A 17,582-nucleotide genomic window follows, 5' to 3' on the forward strand; every position below is an offset into this window, starting at 1 on the left:
CTCTCCTATACCATCTTCCTGCCAGGCCGCTCTAATTGCAGAGTAAACTTGCGTCAGATAAGAGGTTATGCCTTGATTAAGGCCTTGTGGTCCAAACTTACAGGTTTCCCAGTGGGCAAAATTATTTGAGGAAAAGGTTGCACATTTTCCAACTTTATAATATTCTTTTGAAATATGTGTTAAAATGAGGTTGCTGTCTTAAAAGCAAACTGTTAAAGAATACAGTCAGTAAGCTATAATTTAGTATGTATTTTACTAATGCTTTATTTATTTCTAAGATGATCCTGGTCTTCTTCACCAGCCTTCAGTGGATTGTTTTTTCTCCAAGCCATTCTGAATTTGTTTTTGATTCAAGTTAGAAAAGCTCCCTGGCTATAGCTATGGTTCTGTGTTTCCAACTGCTTTACTCTGTGCCAGTGGCTTTGAGTTCTTTAGCAAAGGTACTCTGGCAGACCAAGTCTGTCTTACTCAGAAGCTTAAATAGATATTGCAGAGGAGAAGAGGAAAAGAATCAGCAGTGATTATTACATGTACTTCTGAGACTCTGTTAACTGTAATGTCATGGTTAAATTTGCTTATTAACCACTTGGTTCAGACTCATCTTCCAAATACAGTCCAGAGACAGACTGCTGCACAGTTATAAAAGGTCTCCTTAATTAGCTTCCAAGGTCCATTAGAGTTAAGTTTGTATCAGAGCTTAGCATTTTAAGTAACATGTAAATAAATCCTGAAGAAGTTTTATCACACTCACTCTCTGCTCCCTTTCATGCCAACGTCACCAAGATCATCAAGAATCACTAAATTTGTTCTTAGAGAAGCAATTTCTAGACCTCCCTTCTGTTCATTTGTTAAGGGGAGAAATGTTGTTCCTCATTGTTTAAATGAGAAAAAATTGTCATTTGAGTTATGGGACATTGTATAATGTTGTCACAGAGGTGGTCAGGAAAGAAAAATAACAATGTTTAGGTGTATAGTCTTGAAACTTTGACTTCCATCATGAAAGATTAACTGCTACAGGAATTTTCCTTTTGCTGTAAGTAATTAGAAAACTGTACCAACTATGTGAAACAGCTTTTCAGACAGTGCATGCAGGAAGTGTAGGACTGATCCCTGAGGGAAGGGAAACAAATTAATTGAGATTACAATTTTCCCAGCTTATTGTCTGGAGGCAGTTTTCAGGCCACAGAGGTGGAGGAGGGGATGCAGAACAGAACCTACTGGTCTTATCAAATTGAGGGGATGAAAAATCAGAGTTTGGGAGAACCAAAATAGTAGAATTTGCAGGGCAGAGTACTGGAGATGAGGGGCTGCTCAAATACAGCATTCCAGAGATATGCAGGATTGTTACTTGAGTCTTTGGCTAGGTACGTATTTGTCTGTGCATGCATAAGAGGAACTACCCAAAGCTAGAGAAAGAACCAGCAGAAAATAAGCCAGAGAATTCCCAGAACTCACGCAGAAATGAGATTATATTCCTAAAAGCCAGAAAGGAGAGACCTCACAATACACAGGGCTTTGAGTAGAGCCTCAGAAGAGCCTTGCCTTAGCAGTGAGGGGAAATCACTACTTAATACCAGAAACTTTACACATCATAATCAAATACAGGCATACCTCAAAGATAGTACAGGTTCCATTCAGATTATTACAATAAAAGCAAATGCCACAATAAAGGGAGTCACAATTTTTTTTGCTTCCCAGTCCATATAAAAGTTGTGTTTACATTTTAATGTAGTCTATTAATTGTGGAATGGCATCATGTCTTAAAAATATATGTGTATCTCAGTTAAAGAATATTTTATGGCTAAAAAATGCTGACAATCATCTGAGCCTTTAGCAAGTCATAATCTTTTTCTTGGGGAGGGTCTTGCCTCAATGTTGATGGCTGCTGACCTATCAGGGCTGTGGTTGTTGAAGGTTGAGGTGACTGTGGCAATTTTAAAAAATAAGACAGCAGTGAAGTTTGCTGTGTTGATTGACTCTTCCTTTCATGAAACATTTCTCTGTAACATGCAATGCTGTTCGATAGCATTTTATTCACAGTAGATCTTCTTTCAAAATTATAGTCCTCTCAAACTACCATTGCTCTATCAATCAACCAAGTTTTTGGACTATTCTAAATATTTTATTATCATTTCAACAATGTTTCACAGCATCTTCACCAGGAGCAGTTCCCATCTTGAGAAACCACTTTCTTTGCCCGTCCGTAAGAAGCAACTCCTCATCCATTCAAGTTTTATCATGAGATTGCAGCAATTCAGTCATATCTTCAGGCTGCACTTCTAATTCCAGTTCTCTTGCTATTTCTACCACATCTGCAGTTACTTTCTCTACTGAAGTCTTAAACCATTCAAAGTTGGAATCACCTTCTTCCAAACTTCTGTTAATGTTGATACTTTGACCTCCTCCCATGAATCACAAATGTTCTTAATGACATCTAGAATGATGAATCCTTTCCAAAAGGTTTCCAACTTATTTTGCCCAGATTCATCAGAGGAATCACTGTTTTGGCAGCAATAGCCCTATGAAATGTATTTCTTCAATAATAAGACTTGAAAGTTGAAATTACTCCTTGATTTGTGGGTGGCAGAATGAATCTTGTGTCAGCAGGCGTAAAAACAGCATTAATCCCCTTGAACATTTCTATCAGAACTCTTGGGTGACCAGGTGCATTGTCAATGAGCAGTAATATTTTGAAAGCAATCTTTTTTTCTGAGCAGTATGTCTCAACAGTGGGCTTAAAATATTCAGCAAACCATGCTGTAAACAGGTGTGCTGTTATGCAAGTTTTGTTGTTCCATTTGTAGAGCACAGTCAGAGTCGATTTAGCATTATTCTTAAGAACCCAAGAATTTTCAGAATGGTAAATGAGCATTGGCTTTAATTTAAGGTAACCAGCTCCATTAACCTCTAACAAGAAAATCAGCCTGTGTTTTGAAGTTTTGAAGCCAGGATTAACTTCTCCTTAACAGCTAGGGAAGTCTTAGATGACATTTTCTTCCAATGTAAGGCTATTGGATTTAATTTGAAAATTTTTGTTTAGTATAACCATCTTCATCAACCATATTCATAACATACAATGCTGTGTGTTAGCTGTAATAGATCTTCTGAATAACTTGTTGCAGCTTCTACATCAGCACTTGCTGCTTCACCTTGTACTTTTATGTTATAAAGATGGCTTCTTTCCTCATAAGCCAGCCTCTGCTACCTTTAAACTTCCAGCCTCTGCTACCTTTAAACTTATGCAGCTTCCTCACCTCACCTCTTTTCAGATCTCATAGAATTTAAGAGAGTTGGGGCCTTGCTCTGGATTAGGCTTTGGCTTAAGAGAATATTGGGGCTGGTTTGATCTTCCATCCAGACCACTAAAACTCTCTCCATATCATCAATAAGGCTGTTTTACTTTCTTATTAGTCGTGTGTTCACTAGAGTGGCACTTTTAATTTCCTTCAGCAACTTCCTTTACAATCACAACTTGGCTAACTGGCATGAGAGGCCTAGCTTTTGGCCTGTCTCAGCTTTTAACATACCTTCCTCACTAAGCTTCATAATTTCTAGCTTCTGATTTAAAGTGAGAAATGTACAATTCCTCCTTTCACTTGAACACTTGGAGGCCATGGTAGGATATTAATTGGCCTAATTTCAATATTGCTATGTCTCCAGGAATAGGTAGACCCCCAGGAGAGGGAGTGACAGGGAAACAAACCAGCCAATGGAGTAGTCAGAACACACACGCATTTATTGATTAAGTTTGCTGTCTTATGTGGACATAGTAAGTTTGAATTACTGCAGGAATTAACAAAAATGTGACACAGAGATACAAGCAAGCACATGCTGTTGAAAGAATGGCATCAATAGACTTACTTGATGCAGGTTTGCCACAAATCTTCAATTTGTAAAAAAAACAGTGTCTGCAAATCACAATAAAGCAAAGTGCAATAAAACAAGGTATGCTTGTAACTGAAAACCAGTAGTGAAGAGATAATCTGAAAAGCAGTCAGAGGAAAAATAGTCATTGTGTATAAAGGAACAAAGACTAGGATGACAGCAGAATTCCCATTAGAAACAATGCAGGCATAAAGGCATAAGAATAATATAATTGACTTGGGGACTCTGGGGGAAGGGGGGAGGGGGGTGAAGGATAAAAGACTACACATTGGGTACCGTGTATACTTCTCGGTGACAGGTGCACCAAAATCTCAGAAATAACCACTGAAGAACTTATCCATATAACCAAAAATCACCTGTTCCCCCAAAACTATTGAAATAAAAAAAGAAACAATGCAGGCTGAAAACATTGTAATGACAATCTTTGTAAGTGCCAAAAACAAAAAAACAAAAAAACTTGCCAACCTAGAATTCTGTATCTAAAGAACATATCTTTTTTTTTTTTTTTTGAGTTTTGCTCTTGTCATGCAGGTTGGAGTGCAGTGATCTCGGCTCACTGCAACCTCCACCTCCCAGGTTCAAGCAGTTCTCCTGTCTCACCCGAGTAGCTGGGATTACAGGCGCCCGCCACCACGCCCAGCTAATTTTTGTATTTTTTAGTAGAGATGAGGTTTCACCATGTTGGCCAGGCTGGTCCTGAACTCCTGACCTCAGGTAATACACCTGTCTTGGCCTCCCAAAGTGCTGGGATTACAGGTGTGAGCCACCATGCCCGGCCAGAATATATCTTTCAAGTCTATAGGTTCTTCTCTGAAACCCAGAGCGCCAGATGTGTTTCAAAATTTGTAATTTTTTATATTTTGAAAGTAAATGGAGTATGTCAACCATATTTCATAACACACACACATAATCTAAGATAGCACCCTTTAATCAACCACATTAATGTATGCACAGCAAAACCTAGGAATGTTCATTCTAGATGAGATAAAGTCTAAAACTTTCATATCAAATCAGGTTTTGCTACCAAATTAGTTCAGGCACTAAATTAAAAAAGAATACCCTTGGTTTTCAGAACTTTGGGCTTTCAGAATTGTAAATAAGAGGCCTTGTGCTAGTCAGTTTTCTACATGTTATGCCTGCCTTACCTCTGATCCTTACCAATCCTTACCTTGTTTGTTATCACAAATAATATGTGACTACAGAAGGCAGCATGGATCATGTAACCAGACGCGAGTGGGAGTATGACCATTTCAGCTATGCCAGTGCCAGGGACCAAGAATCTGAGACTATGTTGGGATGATTGTACATCCTGGAAGATGCCAGCACAAAATGCTGGGTAAATGCTCATTGTGAATGTCACCTAGGAAGAAAGCAGTGGAGGGGAGGGGATGGACCTGAATTTAACTGAGTTGGAATTTAAAATAATTGAGAAATTACTGGACTTGATTGTGTTTACCCAGATTATCTAGTTATAAGAAAATGAAGTTACATTTTTACATAACAGAATTAATAAGTTTTTAAATTATCTACTAAACATTACGTAATGTCGTATGGCCTGGTTCATCATCTGTTAAATAGAGAAAATAATACCAACTTCACACAATTGTATAAGGCTTCAAGGAGAAGATTGAGAAAGAAAAAGAAAACTTCATACACTTAAAAGAAAAATGTAACAGAGAATGTTAGGTAAGCTTGGGTTTTTAAACCAATAAGCTCTCTGTTGTTTTGGCAGAATTACTCTGGCTCCAGTGTGTGAGATGAATTTGAGAAGGGACAGCTGTTAGAAGGAGACCAGTTAGGAGGCTTTGCAATCATTCAGGCAACAGGGAATGAGGCCTTTTGTTAGGAAATTGCAGTGTACATGGGTTCAAGATCCTTTCCAGTGGTAGAAACATGGAAAAGGGTGAGGAACTCAGGAGTCAAAGATGACCTAAGATTCCAAGGTTGGTGATTAAAGAGGACAGTGATGACATTAACCGAGTTGGAAAGTAAGGATGCCAGCAGGTTTGGGAAATGGATAAGTTCAGTTTAGAGTACAGTGAATGTAGGGTCAACAAATGCCTTGGAAAAGAAGAGAACAGTGAACAGTAGTATAATGGTGAAGAGTGGTGTGTGGTGTGGCTCTGGAGGCTGACTCTTTCACAAGTTACATAAGTGTTCCGTGCCTCAGTTTCCTTTCTGTAGAATAGTGGTTCAAATACTATGTAATTCATGGACTTGTTATGAAGCTTAAATATTAGGTCATCCAGGAAGAGAGCATAGTAGGGCACCATTATTGACTATAGCTATTGCAACCATTTAGTGGGAGGCCGATGCTGTGTATGTGATGGAAAGAGCACTGCTCTCTGCCCTGGGAGACAGAAGACACACCTCTGAAATATAACTAGCTGGTGGCTTTTAACAAGAGGTTCAATTGGGCCTCAGTTTGTTCATCTGTGAAAACAAAGGACTGGATAATTCTCTATAAGGCCACTTTCATCCCTTAATATTATATGGTTCCCTTGAGGTTAAAAACAAAATTTGCTACAGATAAACCATAATGGAAATAATGTATTCACTTGTAATGGAGCAATAGATTAAGTGCTATTTTAGTATCTATGTGCCTGTCCTAAGACATATTTTTGCATTTAAAGCACATTAGGAAATTTAGAAATGGTAAAGGTAAAAAGCTTTTTGAAATTTGCCTTTGGAAATATTTTTAATTTAGAATTTTAGCTGTGCCTCATTATCTCTACTTGTCACTATAAATTTTCTGTAGAGTTTCAGATAAATGTACGGTGTCTTCTCTGCCTTTTCCTGTTATACTTGCTTACTGATGTCACAAAACAGCTGTCTGGATGCTTACTTCATTTGCAAGAATAGAATAGGGCATTTCGTTTGCTAGGATTTCCACTTGTTAAAAAGAATCCCCGAGGACCAGCCATGGTGGCTCATCCCTATAATCCCAGCACATTAGGAGGCCAAGGTGGGTAGATCACTTGAGCTCAGGAATTCTAGACCAGCCTGGGCAACATGGTGAAAACCTGTCTCTACAAAAAATACAAAAATTAGCTGGATGTGGTGACCCATGCTTGTGGCCCCAGCTACTAGGGAGGCTGAGATGGGAGGATCTCTTGCATCCCAGAGGTCAAGGCTGCAGTGTGCTGTGATTGTGCCATTGCACTCCAGCCTGGGTGGCAAAGCAAGACCCTGCCTCAAAAAAAAAAATTAAAATTAAAATTAAAAATCCCTGGTTCCACAGAGAGGGTACTCATTTACTATTACTTTTTCTGCCTTCTATAGCAGAGCACAAACCTCTTTCCATTACTAGAAATTTTTATTAATGAAGACATGCTAAGCACATAACCAAAGCTAAGATTTTCATTTTGGCATATTTAGGGAGAAACTATGAGGAGGAGGAGATACAAAATGGCCTCCTCATAATAGCTTACACCTGCTCTATCACTTTACCTTTAATAGGGGTGATTCCATTCACCCTCATTAACTTCTTTTAGCCCTTTTTGGTTTTCCAAATTTGATACCATTTGTATTGAACAGAATAGTCTTTTACTTATGTCCTTCATAAAATGGCAATATGCAAAATATGATTGAAATAAGGAATGAAGTCCAATAAGTCACTTATAAAAATTAGTCTAATTACTTTATTACCTCATATTCATGCTGAAAACTTTATTCATATGACATGTTTTATGCTCACATTATATATACATTTGCCAAGTGTTCTGCTGTCAGAACTTAGAGATCAAATACAAAAAATTGTGTTACAGTTTGTACTATATATTTTCCTATTCTTTAGGTCGGCAGCCGTCAAATATTAATGAAGAAGAAGAGAGGTTATCAATTTAGTTGGGAAGCCAAATCTTCAGTCATCATATGGATTTCTGAAAAGTTTTACTGAATGTGTGTGTGTGTGTACTTGTGTGGTGTTGGGGGGATGAGGGGGAGAAGGAAAGAGAAAGATGTTTTGCTTCCTAAAATAATCTGTGAAGGAAAATCTGGCAGACATTGTAAATCGCTTTGATTTTTACATTTTCCTTATCAATACCAATTGAAAAACACCTAGACCATTAACTTTGAATTGTATGGAAACCTCTAAAAATGTACCTGCCTGCCTAATATCACAGAGGACCATGGTCCTCACTCTTGTTTTTCAGTGACAGGCCACATTTATTCTGTGGCCTTTGGGTTTGGTTAGATGGCAGATGGCTCCTCATTTGATGCCATGAAATGATGAAATCCCAGCCAATATGAAAACTTGAAATGAAATCTGTTAATTTGTGCTTGGAGTCTAGAAGACAATTTAAATACATATGTATATATAATTAATAATGTATTAATGATTCTAAAACTTTAAAAGTAGAAACAGCTTTCTATTCATAGTCTTAACATTGGCTTTTCATATCAAAACCATTTTTAGTTTATCAGGAATCTTGTTAAACTGTAAACAAGGGGACTTGGGTTCTAATCCTGCTTCTGCCTCTGTGGCAGGGGAGAGTCATGCCAACCTAGTGGGAGTTGGTCACCTGAGCTGTATGACCACAAACGTCTCTTGTGAGTTTTACATTTCATGATTCTGTGAACTAAATATCCTGTGCTAGTTTCTTTTCATTTAATTCTCCAGTCCAGAAATTTACCACACATATATCTGCATCTAGCTTTGACATACATTAGGTGATCAGTTAATATTTGGTAAAGTAACAATGTGTTTTGCTACTTCAGATGGATTGTAAAATTACTGTAATTTTGCAACTTTTTATATTGGGGCTATTACTCATTTGTGTTGAATCATATTATTGTTGCTTTAACATTTACTTACTTTCGGTGGCTTTGCGCATCATTTAGAGTTGGTTTTTATGCGTTCTCACTAAGGTATTTCAGCAGGGAAGCTACAGGAAAAAAAGAAACACTTTATTTTGCCTAATCTTGGGAACTCTAAAAAAATAGACACAAATATTTTCATAATCATAAGGTAATCCAGGGAGTGAATTTCACTTTTCTCCAGCTTGATTTTGCTAAAAAAAAAAAAAAAAAAAAAAAGACCATTCTGGATACACAGGCAACTTATTCCAAACCAGTTACCCTGTGAAAAGAAAAGCTTCTCCAACTCTGCTCACTGGAAAACTGCCTGGATGGAGGCAAGCATTTAGTACCCTGAATTTGGAGAGACTAGACTTTCTTCTAAAGCTCTAAGACGGATATAGAATTTAAAAATGATAAGAAAATAACTTTGCTGTTTGATGAAAGAATTTTAAAGTTAAGACATCTGTTTCCTTTATTTGTTTTCCATTACATATTTTCAGTTGATATCTAAATGGGGAATAAACTACTCATCAGGCAGTAGTGTAAGTAGTGCACTAGTTATTTTTAAATGCCTAATTCCATACGGTATCTATTCAGCTTTACATATTTTCAGTAGTTAACACCCTAATAGGAGTGGCTTAATAAGCCATTTACAATAGAGGCAGTTAATTAGTTATGCTATTAAAAAGCAAACTTTAAAGCATTTAATCCATTGTACATTATTGTTTGCTTTGAGAGGCAAACTTAAGATTTATAAGGTTCCAGTTTGAACCCCAGAATAAATGAAGGTAAGGGAAGCCAAAACTTCCCTGGTGTTGAGGAAAAACCTTTGCTTTCTCACTTCCTATGAATAGCAGTATTGTCCACCACCATTAGTACAGGGGCACCAGGGCCTTGCCATTCCATGCTTGGGCTTGTTTTTATTTTTAAGGAATGTTGGAAAATTGTGGAAATGAATGTTTTTTCTTCCCTTTTTTCCTTAATACCTCATGGATCCTGACCTTTTTCTTTAAACTGGTTTAATACGTGTTTCCCTTAAGGTTGGTCATTGACCCAAAAATAAGTTTGAGTTTCTTTTTCCATGATCTCCTCTAAAGAATTCTGTTAATAGCATACTAAACTGGATTACAAACTTACTGAATAAGTGCTTTGAATTCTGGGCAACCTTGGAATAAAGGGCACAGAAAGAGTAATACTGCATAGAATGAAACTGGGCAAGTTGGTATAAAGGAAAGGAATGCAACTGTATGGCTGATGTGATCAACATCGTCTAGTAGGTTTATTAGCAATTTAATGGAATATGGCTATTCAAGCACAATAATGGCTTCAGTTGAAATGTCTATTCTGCTGTTTTTCCCATACACTTTGGAATGAGTAGAATGTGACAGTTGAGCTTTCAACAAGCTTCATGAATTTTAAATCCTTTTTAGTTATAAAATGGGGTACATGGCATGTAGGCAGTGTGGACAAGGAGCTGGCAGCCTCATCTAGTCTTATGGAATATCAGGTGTCTTCAAGATAATGAGAGCTCGAGTTGACCAGGTGCATTCTGGGTTTGCTCTGTATATCCACAGAGAACAGAGGATCTCTCTCTGTGCAACATCCAATGATTATTTTGCAGTTGTAAGGTTACTTTCTCAACATTTGCTGCAAGATCTAAAAACTTGATATCATCACAGAAGAAAACCTGTACTGATGTCTCAGAACAACTTCTTTTTGGCAGCTAAATATTTTTATTTTGTTCTATCTCTGGTTGATTCATGCATATTTAGAGAAGAAACACTCTGTGAATTGTGATGTAGCTTTTTATCCTCAAATTTTAACACCTATCCTAATTGACCCTGGAGTATTTCTTTAAATATTTAAATGTTTTATAAAGTTCTCAAATTCTATTACCACCATAAAAGTCTGTATCTCTGCTTTGGCTTAGGTCTTGAAGTACTCTAAAATTCAATACAAGGAGATTTACTTATTTTATTTGCAGTTACCTAACAACAAAAGACTGTTTTCAGAAGATAATTTTTTTCAGAAAATCTAATTTAAAGCAATCTCAATTTAAATAGTATGAATTTATTTTTAAATTGGTTTATAATAGTACCCTGTGTTTTATTTAACTATGTTTGTGCTTATAGTATAATTTTATAACAGTATGAGCAAAAAAAATTCTCATAAAAATACTTAATAGGAATGTGTTGAAGTCTGTGTGATAGATTATTAACAGTAAGTGTTATCTATGCATGGGTGTTGGGATTACAAAGATTTTTAATGGTTCTATTTGACTTATTTATACTTTCTAATTTCTCTACATTAAATTTATGTGATGGGATGTGTTACCTTTTTCACTTCAAGTCCAGAGAGAGTGGGCTTTAAATAAACCCCTCAGAGAGATTAAATATATTTTTGCAGTTTGGAAACACCAAGGAGAGGTGTCTGAGAGATACAGAGGATTAGCAGCTGGTGACTAACAGGTTAGGTAGGAAGCCAAGAAAGTGCTACTGTGTTGGTCATAGCTGCACTGCCAGAGTTTGTAAACAAAGGATGTGCAAATGTTTGCATGGACTAGAAATGGGTCATGTAGGAGAAAAAGTTGGTCTGGGGCTGTTTCGAGTTCAGTCTAAAATAATAGCCCAGGGAAGTATGGGGACTCCAACAGTGAGAGCCTGGATGGAGTAGACCACAGGTGAGCCAGGGGTGGATAACCCAAGCAAAAAAGACTCCGGTAATACAGCTTCCAGTGGTCCAGTCTCCCATATCTAGAGTCACGTTAGTATTTGGATGTTTAGAATAATGGAAAGTGCCCCCTGCCTTGTGAACCAGAATGAGCAATGGTTACTGGAGTTGTAGGTAGTGGATGAAGTTTTAAATATTCAGGCTTTGGGGTCCCAAGTATCTCTTAACTTCTTCCACCAGTGTCACATCAACCATTTTCCGCCAACCAACCATAGCTCTTTGCATTTTTGCACATTTCCTTTAAGTCTTAAGAGGTATACTTAACAGGCATACTTTAAAAAAAAAATGTTGCAATCTTAGTTTTTTGTGTCTTTTAACTGCTAAATTTACCCACATTCTTTTTGTTCTTAGAGCTGTCTCTTAGTTTCTCCCTGGGTATTTATAAGGATACTGTATTAGTCTATTTTCACACTGCTATAAGTTACTACCCAAGACTGGGTAATTTATACAGGAAAGAGATTTATTTGATTCACAGTTCCGCATGGCTGGGGAGGTCTCAGGCAATTTGAAATCATGGCAGAAGGCTAAGGACAAGGAAGTATCTTCTTCACAAGGTAACAGGAAAGAGAGAGAGTGTGTGAAGGAGGAACTGTCAAGCAGTTATAAAACCATCAGATCTCGTGAGAACTCACTCATTGTCACGGGAACAGCATGGGGGAAACCACCCCCATGATCCAATCATCTCCCTCCCTCAATGCTTGGAGATAACAGGTCCCTCCTTTGATACATGGGACATGGGGATTACAATTTGAGATGAGATTTGATTGGGAGTACAGAGCCAAACCATATCAGATACTCTTCAGTTCACTGCACAGATTCTAAATGACATTGAGCACTAAAGTATGTTACATTGTGCCCTGAAAACCTGAAAGAGTTAATCTACTTTTCAAAGTTCCTGTGGTACTATCCAGGAGGAAGTGAAGCAACAAGAAAAATCTAGCTAACTATATAACGTCAATAAGAAATACTTCACTTATATATTTGTATAATACTGAAATGCATTTAGTTTTGACAGCATAAACAGAACTGTGTTCACTAAGGACTTATTTCAAGATTTAAATATCAACTTACGTAATATTAAATTTAGTTAAGATACATCAGAAAAATTTTACAAACTATGCCCACTATTAAACTAAGTGGTTTTTTGCCAACAGATTGTGTGCTTTGTTCGACTGTAAGCTTTGTACATTTCATAACAAGCACATTCCTGTTCTGAAATGGAATGCACTCGATCTATAATAAATCTGCTTGAGAGACAATGGATCCTAGCCAGCTCTGCCTTGGTTCAAGGAAAAAGACAATAAATAGGGGGCAATGACATTTATGAGAATCTAATTTCATTATACTCTGCCTCATAGGAAGAGAATCTAGATGGTGTTGAGGTTATTGTACTTTTGAGTATTACTCAAAACCAGATATGAAGTACCTTCTGTGTTATATTCCTAATGGTTATTCCTCCAATGAGTGTTTTACTTTAAAATTAGTTAATATTTAGTGATAAATTAGAAGTAAAAAATAACTTTTTTTAAAAGAAGGAAAAAAACTATAATGGCAAGGAAAATATGGCTTACCATATTTTTCAAAGTAATTTGGGAAAGGCAAAACTCATTAGCTAGATGATAATTAGTTGTCCTTAGTAGAATATTGACTGGAATGTTTCTATTAGGAAAATACTGTTGAACTGTCCCAGTCTTTTCCAGCTGAGGATGCTCAGATTTGATAATAGTGAAGAAAAATTCTTCACTATTTTTTAACACAATGTTAGAACATGGACAGTTATCAAAACCAAGGACAATTTCTTGAAACTAGCCATTTTGTACAAGTATGGTTGGAAATGAGCCTTTACTTAATATTTATAAGCATCCAAATACTCAGCTGGTGTTTTTTCACTAACATATTTTAAACAAGTTCCAAGAGAAGCAAATGTATGAACATATGACAAAGGGTGAATATTTACAAAATCATTTGCCATGCTTCAGCCTGGAATCAGAAGGCAGCTTCTCAGAATTAATTACTATGCACTCTGCTTATCCTGACTAGAGCCTTTCACAACCATCTCTAATGAAGGCTTTAATAACACACAAAAAAGCTAAGGACTAGGAAGGAAAAAAAAAAGCAGCAAAATTCCCTCCCAGAAATCATCCCAGTGTTGCAAAAACCATCTTGCATATCATGCTCAAACCCGGGGCAATGTAGAACAGTCAAAAAAGCACCACTTGTACCAGTTGTTGAGAAAGCTCCACAATTGGTGAAAAATTAGCAAATACAATATTTTTAAAAGAAATGCAGCCTTACTCATGCGGCAATCATTGAGGATATACTAATGAAGTGTTTCTCAGTTCAGATATTTAGGGGACCTACTTGAATAAGTGAATATGAATGTGTTTTAATTAGCACAGCAAACGTTCATTTAGTCCTATGGTGCTATACGGTGTGAATGTATTTTGGACTGACTGATCTGAAATGTGTTTGAAAGTTGTTCTTGCTATATAGCCTTGCCTACACTATTGATTTGCTTAATGCACTTCACCTTGTCTCCAATTCAAGTGATCATAATTTCAAAATTGATTTCCTTTTTTTTCATAGTTTTTTTTTTATTATTATACTTTAGGTTTTAGGGTACATGTGCACAATGTGCAGGTTTGTTACATATGTATCCATGTGCCATGTTGATTTCCTGCACCCATTAACTCGTCATTTAGCATTAGGTATATCTCCTAATGCTGTCCCTCCCCTCTCCCCCCACCCCACAACAGTCCCCGGAGTGTGATGTTCCCCTTCCTGTGTCCATGAGTTCTCATTGTTCAATTCCCACCTATGAGTGAGAACATGCGGTGTTTGGTTTTTTTGTCCTTGCGATAGTTTACTGAGAATGATGTTTTCCAGTTTCATCCATGTCCCTACAAAGGACATGAACTCCGAAATAATAAAATCTTATGCTACTGGTATGGTTGTTTTTTGTTGTTGTTTGAGACAGAGTATTACTATGTTGCCCAGGCTGGAGTGCAGTGGCTATTCACAGGTGTGAACATAGTGCACTGCAGCCTCAAACTCCTGGCCTCAAAGGATCCCCCTACCTCAGCCTCCCGAGTAGTGAGGCTTCAGACATGTGCCACTGTGCCCAGCTTTACTGCTATGTTTTATAGCATCTACAAAACCGAATTTAACAAGAAAATGTACAGGCTAGTGGCAAGAAGTAGCACTTGATGACTTCACTACCTGTTACCTCTGGAAAGTTCATTACAATCCATTTATTTGTTTCCAGACCTTTTATCTAGATGGTATTGGTGCAATCATAATGAATGTACATTAAGTAGCTCTTCCTGCCAAAGGGGGATTTTTGCATCCATTGCTGCGAACAGCTACCAAACTTTGCAACAGTAATGAATGAGCAATGTCTCCTGGAGCCTTTTTGTTAGAATAGTGTTGTTAATATTAATGGACAAGGCAAGTTTCCTCACATCACTTCCTGCAGATCATGGTTTGAGTTAGCTCTTCTAATATCTCTTAAAGTACCTTTTTGTATCATTGACTCCCAATTTTTATCTCTGGTTCTGACTACTCCCCTTGATCTCTCCATTTGAATATCTAGAAGCCATTTCAAACTCAGCATGGCCACACAGTTCTTGAATTTTTTTCTCTCCAGCCTTGCTCCTCTCCCTGGAATTTTTCATATTAGAAATCAGTACACCTATCCACTCAATTGCTCAAGACAAAAATCTAAAAGTCATCCTGGGCCCTTGCTTTCCTTCACCCCCACATCCAATCCACCAACTTCTGTCAACCCTCCAAAACACATTCCAAATTCAGCAGTTTCTTTGTCTCCACTATCACCACACTTGTGCTCACCACCATTTTCTTTCACTTGGACTACTGCAGTTGCTTTTTAACTAAGTTCCCTGTTTCCATTTGTGCCTTCCAATCCATTTTCCACAAAGTAGCTATCCAGAATTTGTAAATTAAATTATATCACTCCCTTCCTGCAAACTCTCCAGTGACTTCCAATAATACTTAAAATTCCAATTCTTTATGTGAGTTTACCAAGTTCAGCTAACCCCATCCGGCAACCCCAGCTTTAACTGGTAACATGCCATATTAGTTTGCTAGTACCACTGACTGGACAGCTTAAATAACAGAAATATATTTTCTCACAATGCTGGAGGCTAGCAGTCTGATATCAAGGTATTGGAAGGGTTGGTTTCTTCTGAGGCCTCTGCCTGGCTTGCAGATGGCCACCTGTGTCTTCACATGGCCTTTCATCTATGTCTCTGTATCCTACTCTGCTCTTCTTATAAGGACACCAGTCATAATGGATTAGGGCCCATCCTAATGACCTCATTTTAACCTGATTATCTCTCTAAAGACCCTATCTCTAAAGGCAGTCACATTCTTAAGTCCTGGGAGTTTTCGGCATATGAATCTTGAGGAGACACATAGCCCATACCATTTGCCCTCTTCATTTTAACACTGTGCTAGCTGTCTTCCTGTTCCTTGAACAAGTTAAGCTTATTCCTACCTTAGGGCCTTTGCACTGGCTCTTGTGGGAACATTCTTCCTATGGGTAACAGAGTTGGTCCTTTTGGTCACTCAGATATCAGCACAAATGTCACACTGTCAGAAAGGCTGTTCCTGACCTTCCAAACTACAGTAACTACCCTAGCCATTTTATATCACATCTCCTGAATTAAATAACTGCACAGCACTTACCACTAATATTTTTAATGTTTATTATTTATTGCCTATCTCTCCATATCCTCACCAGAATATACATAGGGCTCTTCTCTCTTCGCTGATGTATTCTCGGAACCTAGAATAGTGCCAAGTATATTGAAAATGCTGAATAAATGTTTGTTGAATGACTAAGCAAATGAACAGACTTACTGGAGATGAGTGGTGGTTAGTGATTATTGGGACAAATAGGCCAACGGTAGTTTTCTCACCTGCAGGTTTTTAGAAATAAAGATGAATCTGCCCACCCTTGAAATGTCGTTAAGAGTTGTTTAAAAGAGGTCACACAGGTTGTATGGCTCTTGCCGTGGCTATGCGTTGTCTAAACAAGGTGGATATTTTTGCCTTATACTTGTTTATAACATTTCCAGAAATTCTGTCTAACTTACAAAGTTGTTCAGCTGTTCATTCAGTAAACATATACAGAGAGTCAGCTAGGGGCCAGAACTTGTTAATAGAATGCCCCGAGCCTGGGCAGCATAAGGAGACCCCATCTCTACAAAAAAAAAAAAAAAAAAAATTTGACCATTGGGCACACACCTGTAGTCCCAGCTACTCAGGAGGCTGAGGTGGGAGGATTGCTTGAGCCAGGGAGGTTAAGGCTGCAGTGAGCCATGATGGCACCAACTGCACTCCAGCCTGGAGGACAGAGCGAGACCCTGTCTCAAAAAAAAAAAAAAAAAAAGAATCCCCTGGGAGCCATGGGAGCACACAGAAGGAATCTCTGACCCAGCCGGGACCTACATTTGGGCTGGGAGCAGGGATATGCTGGAAGGCTTTTAGGGCAGCTTAATGCCTACAATGTATTAATTGTATACTGAACATACAAAATATTTCCCATACATTAATCTGTTTGTGTCTGGCAGCATGCGATTCCTCTGAATTCACAGAAAATTATGGACACTTGGAGTACTATTTCTGGTGCTTATTTTGGATCATGTGCACAGCAGATTTTTATGCTTCTCAACATTCAGGAAAATTAGTTTAAAATTTTATAAACTTGTCAGTTCCCTGGTTTTTAGCCTACTAAATTTTGCAGGTCTTTTGGCAGCTGACACTTATTTTCATTTGGTATTTGGTGATAAATCATATTTTTATTTGCCCCCTGCAGACAGAATGTCAGTGGCTTTTAAGCACTCAATACATGTATTGTGTCATTATCGTCAACAAGGAATTGAACCGCTTGAATTAGTACATTATATATCAAGAGGGCTGACAAGACCAGCAGAGCTCCTGCCTTGTTTTTCATTTAGAAAGCTAAATGTCACTCCAGCCTTCTTCCGGGAAACTGTCTTGTAGTGACATCGTTATGGAGGGACCTTTGAACCTCTGGAACTTTCTCACTGTATCTTCTCCAGATAATGAAAAGGGTCTTTCCCAGTTTTGTCCAGAGTGCTTTTTATTTCTCCTGGCTCTGTGGGTTTGCCTTCCACATTTCT

The 17,582-nt window shown here is 37.8% G+C and overlaps 1 protein-coding gene and 1 long non-coding RNA gene across 5 annotated transcripts in view; one reads left to right on the forward strand and one right to left on the reverse strand.

The window, feature by feature from the left end:
* Window positions 1-17,582, forward strand: part of DDAH1 (dimethylarginine dimethylaminohydrolase 1) — a 272,971-nt gene that overhangs the window by 202,289 nt on the left and 53,100 nt on the right. The gene's annotated exons all lie outside the window — the stretch shown is intronic.
* On the reverse strand, window positions 5,115-15,657 carry LOC131383552 (uncharacterized). The gene is made up of 3 exons (XR_009213700.1): window positions 15,568-15,657; window positions 8,702-8,771; window positions 5,115-5,245 (listed from the first exon to the last, which is right to left on the reverse strand). It is a non-coding gene; the product is annotated as an uncharacterized LOC131383552 (long non-coding RNA).

The sequence above is a fragment of the Hylobates moloch genome, unplaced genomic scaffold (genome assembly GCF_009828535.3).
Source record: "Hylobates moloch isolate HMO894 unplaced genomic scaffold, HMol_V3 SCAFFOLD_5, whole genome shotgun sequence".
Lineage (NCBI taxonomy): Eukaryota > Metazoa > Chordata > Mammalia > Primates > Hylobatidae > Hylobates > Hylobates moloch.